Source organism: Anser brachyrhynchus (genome assembly GCF_964034855.1).
Source record: "Anser brachyrhynchus genome assembly, chromosome: 1".
Lineage (NCBI taxonomy): Eukaryota > Metazoa > Chordata > Aves > Anseriformes > Anatidae > Anser > Anser brachyrhynchus.
Window position 1 is genome coordinate 100,680,164 of NC_137694.1, and position 13,292 is coordinate 100,693,455.

At 40.8% G+C, this 13,292-nt stretch overlaps 1 protein-coding gene across 1 annotated transcript in view; it reads left to right on the forward strand.

Annotated features, from left to right (window-relative positions):
• Positions 1-13,292, forward strand: part of GTF2E1 (general transcription factor IIE subunit 1) — a 55,334-nt gene that overhangs the window by 10,618 nt on the left and 31,424 nt on the right. The window lies entirely within an intron of this gene.

Sequence of the window (13,292 nt, forward strand, 5' to 3'; positions counted from 1 at the left end):
TCTCTAATCTGGGTTTATTCTGGGGGGAAGACAGGGAACAGAGGTTGGGTGTCAGGCCTCTACCTTCTGAACTAGTTTCTCGGTGCTCTTTAATGTTTCCTTTTAAATTCTTTCTCCTACGGACAACTTTTATTTTTTTCAAGTTATGTTGCAGTGGATTGTGTTGGCCACATGCCTCCACTGCCCTCTGGAACTTCCTCTTAGAAAAGACCTGAGACCCATTTGGGTCTCTCCCTCAGAGGACTCTGGAAAAGGTGTGTGGAGGAACCAGGTTTACTGGACTGTTCCAAGGATGCCTTTGGCCCTTAGTGCTGCGCGTAAACCTCTCCCACTCGTGGACGCTCATGGCAGTACAACAGCTGAAGGGTAACCGAAAGCCTTATGAATTTCAGTCAGGGCTGACCTGGGCTGCAGCCACATTAATAAAATGTTGTGAATCAAAGTGCAGGGCCAAAGAGGTCCATGAAGCAGGTAGAGCATGGAAAGCATCCTCTCTGCTAGGCTAGACCAGGCTGCACTTGTCAGCTTCCCTTCCTTATCAGTGATGGTAAGAAGGTTTTGAACCTCTGTGCCTGTAATCGTTCTGTTTCGATTTGTGAAGTGTGATTTGTGAGCTCTGTCCGTACCTTGGGTTTGTAGTGCTCTTCAGTTACCACAGCATCTCTCTCTGTCTCTCAGCTTTAGCAGAGGTCTATTTTGTATAGGTTACCTATAGGATACAGGCCCTCAAATGGAGGTCTTGCTTCAGATCTGTTTTACTCCATTTGTGAATATAATTTCTGAAATAATTTTGAAAAAAAAAAAAAACCACACCATGAAGACCACAAAACAACACCTACAAAAAAAACCAAACAAAAAAAAATGGGGCAGACAGCAGTTTTTGTAGGCTGTTTTTTTTTTTTTTCCCCTGTAAGAAGTTACTGAGGACATGCAAAAGCTAATCTTTTCCCAAGTCATATTACCTATGTACTTTACTGGGAAGAAGTGCAGTGCTGTACTTGTGCTGTGTTTGTGTCTTCCCTGTGCCTAAATGTTGGGAACTTAACTTATCTGAGAATCTCTGGCCATCTTCTGTCTTTTCTTCTGCTTTCCTGGAATTCAAAGTTAAAAACTTAGAGCATTTTTAACCTTCTATGCCAAGTGATGTAAGCAATGCAAAATAAGTTCAGTTAATGTTCTGACTGTACTTGGAGAACTGGTAATAAAAATTAATAACATTTATAGCTTTCATTTGGATAAATTCTGCTCTTAGTGAAATTGAGATGTAACCAGTTGCCCTTATGCAGGTAGGGTTGTGCATTACTGTAGAGTCCTGCAGTGATGACTTGGAAGTTGCATCTATCTTTCCAGGCTTTTCCTGTGTAAGAAGGTGAATAACCTAGAGTCCTGCAGAAGAGAGTATTTTTGTGTATATAAGATTGGACTTGTTTCACACAGCTTATTGCAATTAAAAACCTGTAGGAAGAACTTTAGATTCATGAGGTTTCAGGTTTGTGTTCTACCTATTGACCTGACAGCAGGCTTGTCAGGAATTGCTGCAGACTGGCTCCCTGTGCTGAGCTGACAGTTCTCACCCACTTTGAATGTGTTGAGATCTACAGAAAGAAAAAAGCGAATGCTATATGAATGAAGTGTTACTTTGAGCCTTGTGTTTCAGATGGGTTGACTGAGAAAGGAAAAAGATTGTAGTCTTCCTAGAAGATCCTGTTACGAACACTTGAAAAACTGATCGTTGCCTTTTCTTTGCGTCACCAACTGCTGTCTGACCTGTGCTCTGATATTTCATCACTTTGTTCTGCATACATGCTAGCAATCATTTGCAGTTGCTACTGCGATGAAGCCTCATGCAGGTAGAAAGCTGCAGCCATTCCCTTAAACAAGGTAAAGGCCCTCTCTTGAGGCAGAGATGTAGAAGAAAAAGATTAATTGAGTAACAGTAAGAAAAGTCAAGTGTTAAACGTGTGCTGTGAATAACAGAGCCAAACTGTCTGTTTCCAGACCTGGGCTGACAACGGACACTGACATAAGGGACACTGGATTTTCAAGTGCTTCACCTACAGATAGGATGCTCTTTCATCTGGATCTTCCACAGACTTTGGGGAAGATTTTTCTTCTTTATGCTTTTAAGTGTAGAAACTACAGAAGTTTCTGTAGGGCAGTTCCTGAAATTATAGAGCAGTCTAAGCCATTAGATGCTATCGTGTGGATTGGTTTTTAAAAAAATCTCAGAGGTTTGAGTATGTACAAGTATGTTCTGTGGAGGGTGGGAGGGGGGATCCAAGGAGCTGCATTGTCTCACCCAGTAGAGGGAGCTGTCTTCTTTCCTCTATACATGCCGGCTTGGGTTGATTAATTTGTTGAATGTCACAAAAATGGAAATTATTTTCATGGATATGTGTTCTGTAGCATGATTAAGTGGGCCTGGTTGAGGAAGATCTGTAATGTATCCTGTTCTCGTACCCTAATCATATTTGTAAATCTAGTGTAGTGTTGGAGTTGCCTGTCAAATTCAAGGTCAGTTTGAAAGAAACTATGTGACTGGAAACTGGAATAGGGAGAGTGGGGCTGAAATGAAGGAGTGAGAGAAACGAGATCCTGAAGTGCATTACACTGGCTGATACTAAGCCATGGATTTCCTTATGTATTCTAAATACTAAACTGTATCAAGATATCCACCAGGGTAGCAAGTGAATTTAACATTAGAAAGAAGATACAGGCTAAATAAAGTAACTTTTCTGTTCTACCTTTGTAATGCAACTTTTATGCAGTCTTGTGTTTTCTTTCACTTCTGTTACTGTGAAGAATAGTCTTGATGTTAACAGTGAATGTAATTACAGTTGGTCTCTTCCATACATCCAGGCATAAGTGTCCTTACCATAATGTTCAGTTAGGTAAGACATGAATAATAGTGGAAATAAGAGTATAGAAGGTAAGTGGATAACATGAATTGGAAATATGATGCTGTTGGGATGTTTTTAATTGTGGCTGTACTTACTAGAGTCTTATTGGGAATGATAGCAGCTGAGAACTTACCTGCACTTTGCCCTCTCCCAGTTTGGGCCTGGTTTGGACCAAATGAATGACTTTGGGTATGGCTACCCTACTGCTCCTGAAGGTGCATTGCAGTAGTAGTATACTGCGTATCCGAGTCTTACTCTGTGTGCTGATATCAAATGTAATTTGGGAAGAATGTATTGAAGGTGGCAACATTAGTTCTCTAGAAGGGGAGACAACACCTTGAATTTCACTTTAACGGCACTTGTTTTACTGTCACTCATGTAATTTGTGTACTTCATGACAGACTTGCATATAACGTTCAGAGGCTGGCTTTCTTATCACGCGCACTTTATTATCACATTCAAGCAGCGTGCATTCAGCTGAGCTTTTGTATGACTTGGGCCCTGTTATTGAGATTGGGAATTTGACCAGTCCTTGATTTTTGCCTTTGTCTTGTGTGTACATTTCTGGAGCTACTGCCTTCTTCTTCTGAGTACTCAGTTCCTTGCTTCATCCCCAGTGAGCTATTCAGAACACATCTGACTTCTCTTCTTGTTCTGAATTTCTGCTTCCTCAGGCAAGTTCTTACACTATCTTCAAATCTTCCTGATCTGATTCAAATTGCTTCTGAGCCTGTTCTTTTTTCTTATGTTCCCCCTTCTCCCTGTTTTTTTTTTTTGTTTTTGTTTTGCCTTGCCTTTTTCTTCAGGAGCTCACATGTCCATTTCTGGTATATCTCTTTGTATTCTCTCCCTTTCAGCCATTAGAAAAAAAAATCCTGAAGAACTATTCATTCCACATATTCATGCTATGTAGTGAATCCTATATTTGTTCTTTTTGCTGTTGATTCTTGTTCTTTAGGTTGAATGATTTTTCAGAACAGGCACTCAGGCTAGCTTCATCTGCCCTGTACTGCCATGTATGTGTTATATCATATTACTGCTACAGCAGTTCACAGCTTTACCTGCCCAAACCAGGACTTAGCCTTTGTAAATTGTTATACCAGAAACTTTCCCCGAAAAAGGAACAGTTGAGAGCAATTCAGTTTGAGTAACGTTACATTCTCTGAAGATTTTTCTGTCTTTTCGTTAGCTTTCCAACTGTATGTAAACCCTTCTGTGTGATTTTTCTTGACTTTACAGGCACATTTTGCTTTTCTGTGCTGCCACATAAAGCTTTTGGCAAATACCAACAGAGGGAAACTGCCCATACTCTGCTTAGTTTCACTGTTTCTATTCAAATTTCTGGCAAAAGCTGCAGGAGTACTCCTGTCACCTTTACTCTGCTTCAGAATGATAAAGCCTGGAGCTACAGGGAAAGAAAAACTGAGAAAAACATCAGAATTAATGCAGGGTTTTCTGAAAGTAAGAATACTCTTCAGAATGCCTTACAAGGGATGTGTAGATTGTATCTGTAACCTGAAGGGGATGAGTACAAGCTGGATGCTTTTTCTGAAGTACCCTTTGGTCCCACTGTGGGTCACTCAGCTTGATGGAGAAATGGGTGACAGTAGTGCTGGTGCTGTGCTGAACATGAGGGCTGTAAGGGCCTCTTTGGAGGTGGAATTAGAGACTCAGTGGAGCTGTTGCCTGTAGACTGATGGCAAGTTGATTCCCTGTATTCCAGATTGTCTTCTGGCTGGTGTGCTGTCTCTTTCCAGATTGTCTTCTGGCTGGTGTGCTGTCTCTTTTTTTTTAATCTATCTGATAAATGCAAGCCCATATTTATAGTATTGATAGCATTTTTGTCTGCAAAGGACATCTTATTATTAGAAGTGCAGGAAATAGTTGCCCTTCAAGTAACGGTTATCACTTTAACTTTTCTTTTGGCTTTACAAATTGAAATAGATAACAATAAGATCTCTAGGATCTGTGAACGTTGCAAAACCATTTGCAGTGATATCCTGAAAGCTGGACAGCAGCGTTCCTATCTTTTACTCTATTAACTTGCTGTTCTTTTGAAACTGCATGTTAATAGCATCTGCAAAGTGTCATCCTTATGGGCACGGCCATCTGTTTTTCAGTTGGATCAGGAGCACATCTAGAATCCTGTTACTCGTGTAGTGTTTCTACAGCTGGATGCAATTTGAGGGAATACTATGTGGGCCTGCTTGGTGTTTTGGCTCCGTTGTCTTGGTTGGAGTGTTTTTTAAAACAACAAAAAAAACTTAGGAATTTCTTTGGGTACTTCTGTCCAGTTAGGTCTTTCTGTGCTCACTGTCTGGCTCAGCCTGTGCATAGTAGGACAGGAGGAGGAACCCTTTCAGCTTGGAGCTGCCGAGGTTGTACTTATGAGCTGGAGTAGAAATGGCTCTTACTAAGAAGAGGACAGCATTCCTCTCCCAGTTTTATACTGAATATGTATTAAATCATCTGGCACTCCTGAACGATCATTAAATTTGTCTAATGCTGTCCATTTTTTGGAATGTTTAATTTACGTTTTCAAGAGAGGAATGTCTTTCACTGTTCAGAAATTGTTACATTATTTTTCATGCAATTGGGCTAAAAGCAGCCAGCACACTGAGATGAATGAGTAACTCATGGTGATCCTCTATGTAACAGCAAGTGGTTCTGAAGGTGCTTTTTTTTTTTTTTTCAAGATACTAGATTTCTCTCCTTCTCTAATTGCAAACCCAGGTCAGCAGGAAGGGAGAACTATAGCATGAAATTCAGTTTAATGTTGTTTTTCTGTAATGCAGCACATCAAATTTGGAATTTGGTCGACACATTTTAAACGACAGAAAATTTGCTGCTTAGACTATGCCCGCGAAATACACGCATGTGGACAATTCTGCATATACATTGCAGCCTGTGATCAAGTTGCTGTTTCGCAGCTGAGGGAGCTACAGCATTGCCGTGCCCTCAGAGCACCCTGCCTGCTTCATTCTGCACTGACACCTGCTATGCCCTCTGACAGAGCTTATTAGCTTGTTTGCCATACAGTGTGCTTGAAACTGCTGACTGGGTCCCTGGTCTCTCTGCATAGCTGTGAAAAAGCTATTGCCTTTTTGTTTTTCAAATGAAGACCTGCAGTGTGTTTTCTCCCCAAGTGCTGCTAATTGGGCAGAGGTTGGAGGCCCCGGTGCATCCATCCCGTACTGAAAGAGGTCTCGCAGCGCACGTGGCAGGTAGGCAGGGTGCTGGTGCATTGTCAGTGCTGAGAAGGCGTAGCAGTGCTATGCTGACGGTGGTCAAAACCAGTAAGCTCCAGTGAAGTAACAGCAAAATGGAGTAGGCATCTTTGTATCAATCTTTCATGAGTCTGTAAATACGTCTTATGACATTGGGAACTAGGTGGTAATGGGGCTTTCCTACCAAATGCTTCGTTGTGTAGATTTCATTAGCTTCAGTTCAGCTATTTGCAAGTCCTAGAGAGGGAGGTGGAGTGGCGAAGTAGCTTTGGTCATCTAGTATTTCTTCAAGAAGAAATAATTTACTTGAGGGTTTTTTGTTGCGTTTTTGTGTGGTTTGTTCATTTTCTGAGTTTTCTGCATGTATCTCTCTCTGATACACCAGAGCTGTCTGTTTTCTAGGGGAACACACACAAACTGCTTGCCCACCTGACAGTAAGTTCTGAAGGTGTCTTTTGGAGCCACGAACAAAATGCAATTAAAAAAAAATGGATGTAGAAGTAGTCTTGAAAACATTACTAAGCTGTACACAAACTCTAGAAGACAAATGAAAGATGCCTAGACTGATTTCCTAAAGCCAGTTCCGTGTCTAGAGGAGTTCTGACTTGTTTTGAGTATGGATTATAAAAGAGCTTTACTTTTATTTATTTTATTTTGGATGAAAAGTAGGTCCTCTGTAGGCAGAAGTAGAAAGACATCGAGGCCCTCAATAACATCCAGAGGAGGGCTATGAAGCTGATGAAGGGCCTTGTCTGAAGAAAATTACTGAGATTTTTCTCACAATTACAAGTCCCATGAGGAGCGGCTTGAGGGAACTGGGGTTGTTTAGTCTGGAGAAGAGGAGGCTCAGTGGAGACCTTACGGCTCTCTACAGCTACCTGAAAGGAAGGTGTGGGGAGCTGGGGGTCGGCCTCTTCTCGCAGATAACTAGTGATAGGACTAGAGGGAATGGCCTCAAGTAGCACCAAGGGAGGTTCAGGTTGGAAATGAGGAGACATTTCTTCTCAGAAAGAGCAGTCAGGCATTGGGACCGGTTGCCCAGGGACGTGAAGGCGTCACTGTCCATGGTGGGTGTTCAAGAAAAGGTTGGACATGGTGCTTAGGGACATGGCTTAGTGGGTGACATTGGTGGTAGGGGAATGGTTGGACCGGATGATCTTGGAGGTCTTTTCCAACCTTAATGATTCTAGGATAAGTAGAAAGCATAACATCATGGGTTTTGCTTCAAGTTCAGTTGCTTCTTGCTGAAGGAGGATGTCTTTGGAGGACCCAACATACAGTATGTGTAGTGAAGTAATCTTCCGTTCTTTGATCTTTTCTTTCAGTGTCTGAATTTGAGAATAACCAGAGGAAAAGTGGTTATGGTGTGGAAGAATGAAATCTCTTACCCTTTTGAGGGGTGGGAGGAGAGTCCTTCTCATGCCAATCCGGTATAGTGCTTTTAGGTTGTGGTGTTTTTTGTGGGTGGGGTGTGTTTGTTTTGTTGGGGGGGTTGTATTTTTGCTTTTTTATACTTGAAAGGAATGTGTTTTTTTTTTTTGATGTGTTGAAAAGAAGGTCAGAGTTGGTCCTTATTGTCACTCAGTTCTGTGCTTAAGGGGTATGCATTTGAACCTTAATCTGTGAGCTCGAACAAATATCCTTTGCTACTAATCTGTTACACTGTCTGAAAAATTAACAACTTCCCCTCTGGCAACATTCAAGCTGTTCTTTCTGTTATCATGTCAGTTCAGACTCGTTTTCCAGCTTACGAAGAAATATCAATTGCATGAATGAGTGAGAAACATGGGGTTTCTATAGCGATCTGATCAATTGTGCTGCGGGGGTGCCAATGAGAACACAGTTTCTCCTAGCCAGTTTCCAAAGCAGCTGAGTATTGTGAGGCACAAGTTGCTTGCAGAAGCATGCCAAATGAAACTGCGGCAGGTGTCCTGATGAAATGCTTGATAACTGGCAATAATGCCATCACCGTACATGCCAAACATACACTTCTTGCAGTTGCAATCCACGTGTGCCCTGCCAAATCACAAGATCTGCCTCCTTTCATTTACAAGAATAAGCATTATTTATGTCCCGACCAGATTTGTTCTGGGTCTTAAATGTGGAGGATGGCGTTGAGGTCACTAACAGCAGCCTCGAGTTAAAAGCAATATTGAATTTGGTTTTAATGGAAAGCTGCTGGTTCCTTCTACCCCTCTAATGTTTTGGGACAAGAAATTGGACAGCTGATTTTCCAAAGAGTGGGTGACTGCTGTGAAGTTGCGTGTGCTTGCGTTTCAGATAATGCTGATGTCAGTATCATCTATGGAGAAATATAGGCACGGCATTTGGGAGACTTGTCCAGAGATTTCAGAGTGAAGTATGAAGTTCTAAAGTGAGCTTTCTGTTGAAAGGGAGCTTAATCTTCCACTGTGCCTGAAGTTATTGCATGTTTCAGAAAGCGTAGGTGTATTGGAATATTGTCCCAGAAATACTCTTTCTGACCCTGGACACACTGTCTACCAGGCAGCCCTCTCAAGAGCTCTGTGGCTTGGAGTTTCTACATAGATAAGGCCTAATCTGCATGCCTATGGCAAAATGACGTTTGAAATAAGGTGGTGGGAGGCACACAAGTGCAACTTCTGCTTAAGAATCCTTTCTTGCCCACAGACTACATGTTGGTTGCCATTGCTGTCTTTACCCAGAAGTGCTAAAACTTGCACAACTGAAATGGAGAACCCACTGCGTATGCCAGCATTGGACAGTCTTGTATTTAAACTACTTGAAGGGACAAAACTGTTCCACAAGCAATGGTGCTCATTCTGTTTCCTACTAACTGTGTTTTCTGAGGAATAGTTGCAGTTGGGATAGCGTGTGTAGATAGTCTGTTCGTTGCTTTTTTTTTCTTTCTTGAGTTCCATTACAAAATAAAGCCAAAAATAACGTAAGGTTTAGTATTGTTGAACATGCTGCTAGTCAGTTATCAGCTCTGAACGTGAACATTTCTGTCTGAATTTGTTCAAAGCTTAGCACTACCAGTAACAGTTTATGAAATCTACCTTGTCGTTGTCAAATAGTGTAAATTTCTTAATTTCTGTTCCAGAAATGCAGAAAAAAGTCCTCTTCTGTCACCATACAGCTGCTCATAAACACATTCCTCCCTGTATTTTTCAGTCTTGCTTTAACCATGGTAGTGATTCTGTGTAGCCTTCATCAGTGACTTCATGTGAACGTCCTGCGGCATATAAGATTTTTCTCTGGAGAACTGTCCTGCTGCACAAAACAACTCTTACTTTTGGAAGTAATTACCCTTTTCCCTGCATCATCCCCCACAACTGTGGGCTGAAATTAAAGCAAAAGAACAAAACTATGCTTGGAGCCTTCATACCGACGTATTTGCACCACCACTGTCCCCCGGGAGAGTAAAGGTTCACCATTTTCTTTTTCTCTTGTCCTGTACCAGATTATGGGTCTATGTGCTTCTTCCTCATTCTAATTACACTCCTTTTTAATTAAAATGCTTTTCCCATACTCTCCAAAAAGGAGTAGAGGAATATTTTTTCTGTTAATGTGAAAAGATGTGTTTGGGCTTGGTCTTTATGCTGTTAAGGTCTCAACAGTTAACAGAAATAGTTGATATATGAAAGAAAAAAAATCTGTGTAGCCGTATTGGCTATGTAGATAAGAGAATTAATGATTTTGCTGCTGGAGGATCAAGCTTTATTGTCACCTGGAGGTAACAGAAGCTTTTTTGCTTCAGAAATGTGAGATTTGGGAAGGAAGAAAGATGAAAATGAGAGTGGGAGATTAGGGGGTGGCAAGTGCAAGACAATATTCATTTTAGAAGATAAGCAATCCTTTTGCTGTTCCACCCCAATGTGCTCTTCAGGGAAAAGCAACAGTAGCAAGAGGCATGAAACCTATTTGGTGAAGATTTGCATTTCAAAAGGATTGGCAAGGCTTTTAATTCCCTCCATCAGGAATGGCCAGGAAAGGCATTTCATCAGAACACAGCATCATGTCTTCAATGATTAAAGGAAATCTGGGAGTCGGAAGGAAATAGGCAGCTGCTTTGGCAGAACAGGAGCAAGCTCAGTAATATAAAATAGCTCAGATAAAGCCCATCTGAAAATGGATCATGGAAAAAAAAAAACTTCCCCTTCACAGTCAAACATTTTCTTCCTCTGAAGCTGTTCAGTAGTCTTATTCTTATTCTCCTGCTTGTTCCTGAGGAATTTAATGTGCCTAATTTGCTTCTCGGTTGCACTGACGTGTGGTGCTAAGGCAGGCTGTCTTTCCTGTGTTACTTTCGCTGTTGGTCTCTGCTAGTGTGGCCCAGCTTGCTGAGTTCAGGCTGAGAAAAAGGGTTAAACTGCCCTGCTTCTGAGCACGCTCTTAGTGACAAGAAGACAAATGCGTTAGCAGTTTTACTGCAAGACTGAGTATGAACTCTAATGTCGGTGTTCATGGGAATATTTGAATACTGCAGTTTTAAGTTGTGAAGAGATCATTAGCAACTTCTGGATATAATTCTCCAGAGTCAAGAGTAGAGACTTGCGTTTTCATTTCCATAGTAATTGCATTCAGTTGGTGAAACTGATTTTAAAAGGTGTTTGCTTGCCTGTCCCCACGCCTAAAACAAAGCACATGTACACCGTTGCAGTGAGTGGAGGACAAGGTTATAGCTTGACCATAAAAGACAAAGGATTAGGTGATTTGTGATGCTTCACTCAACCTAAAATGGAGAGATGGCTGTCTTAATTGTTCTCTTTGCTTTACGATCAAGATCATAGGAATAAATCACATTTATTGTTGGGAACAGACTACATCAATTTTAAAAATCCCCATTTTTATATGAGAAGTCAGTAACAGTTATAATTAAGTTGGCTGGTATATATACACAAATAGTCTTGTAAAATCTTTAAAAATACATGTTGCAAAGAAACTAATGAAGCAAGAGGAAAAAGGAAATAATCCTCACCTGCTATATTTGGTTTTATGTAAGCTAAAATTTTCAGAAGGTGCTGTTTCTGTGCAGAAGGGCTGTTTCTGTATTTGGCTTGATTCTTTTGGGCATTTTAAGGTACTTAACTCAAGGCAATCTGTGTGTGCTCAGCACAGTTAGCATACATTTTTTACGCATATAATTTTTTATGTAATGACTGAACCTTGGGTGGCCACACCAGAATGTTTCTGCCAAGGTGTGTGTTCAGCCTGCACCTCATCCTTCTTCTTGGCCAGGGGGTTTGTGGCTGGTAAATGTCTTGGTGGTTCATCTTAGTCTGCCTGGAGCTGAAAGCCGTAACTTGTAAAGCAGACAGGAACTTGCTGCTTTCAAGGAATGAAGGTCACCCTGCAGTTTAATATTATCTCTGAAATTAAATCCTAATCATGTCAATCTATTGTACATTCGGTAGTCTTGAGTGTTAAGGGTTTGCTGCCTTGTGTTATCAACTCTGCAGCGGTGACAGTCTCATCCAGGGACAAATGGCTTCAGTTGTGAAAACAGAAGATGCAGCAGAGCCTCAGCTTGACCCATGCCCACATCAGCATGCAGTCTGGGGATCCTCCTAAATTTTTCTGGGGTGGCTGTCATTTAGGTGCCACAGTAGAAACTTGCAGATCAACACACTGGGCATGACCTCCAGAGTTCCCCCTTCTACCACATTTGCATGGCTTTATAACTTAACAGTTAAGGTTTCCACGTTCAAAAATGGGAAATATTAAGACACCTTTCTTCATGCTTGCCTGATTTCTCTGGTTAGACTGACAGCTTTACAAGCAAAGTTTTTCTCAGTACGTCTTTTTTTTTTTTTAGGGCTCCAATTCTATGTGACTGAGCCTCTAGATCCTACACAAGTAGAACTCACGTCTTAGAAATACCGAGCCTCCACTAGTCTTCAGCACTATTGTAAAATTTCATCTTTGTTGTTGATATTTAACTAGAAGACAAAATGTTTGCAAATTTCTCAGATTCTTTTCTCTCTTTCTGTCTTCTTTTGGATTAAAGAGACTTTGGGGCAGAAATGAGTCTTTTACGCTCTGCTTCTATCCTTTTGGAGTACAGCTGATCCAGCTGATCAGTTCTATCACAAATCCAGGTTCACTGCTGGTCTTACTACCTGTAAAGGAAAGGAGTCAGAGCTTATTTCTGTTTCAATTTTAGGTACTACCTCTCTTATATCAAATAAGGTGAAGTATTAGTTAAATCTGTTCACAGTGCATTTCTAACAGAAGGAAATTCACATGCCTCCTTGCAGTTGTGCTAATCCTACTTGCTCTGATGGAAGTGTTTATGATACTGAGGATGAGTATATACTTAAGGAGATGAAAGGCAAAAGGAAGTAAACAACACATTGGGCCTTCTATATGGAACTCGAGAGCTGTGAGAGCTCAGATATTTGTAATTAATGTCAGTATGTTTGTTCATAATCAGTTCTGGAAGGAACATTAAGACCCTGCAAGCTTCTCAATATGGGAAGCCAGGAACATCAGTTTGAGAAATGTTTGAGAATTCATTTTAGTAGGAGGGGTTTTTTTCTTCAGATCACTGACTGAATCAGAATATGTGACAATTTCAAATATGCATTTGCTGAATTTTTTTTTTTGAAGGCTATATAAAATCACTTTCTTTAATATATGCCAGTGTTTGCATGCAGGTATGCAATACAATTTCTCAGTGTCAAAACATTGATTCATCAACTTGTGATGACTCTTCATTTAAGAACTGCTGTCAGCTGTGATGCAAAATCCTTCAATACATCTTTGATATGCTTTTTATTTTTCACATTATAGCAGTTAGAGCTTGAAATTGCTATCTTACTCAGAAGTTACCTTGTTGGAGAATATCTCCAATGGTACAGTCAATCACAGGCACTCACTTTGATCTTGTCCATGTAGGTCCTTGTAAGTGTCCTGAAATTTCAGTGTCTGAAAAATGAAGTTATGACATACCTGTCTTCATCCCTATTCTGTCAATCTGAAGGTGCCTTTATACAGTTTATAACTACTTTTCTTTGGCAGTATGGAAGAGAAGGTGCTGGTATAGGTGAGTAATACAAAAGGTGCGATGCTTTGGACTTCAGTAAACTTCATCTGGTTGACTTCTGACAATTTCTGTAGTTTATAAAGACAGTTTTGCATTCTAATTGTGATTTATACAAAAAACCTTTTCCAATTCTGTCTC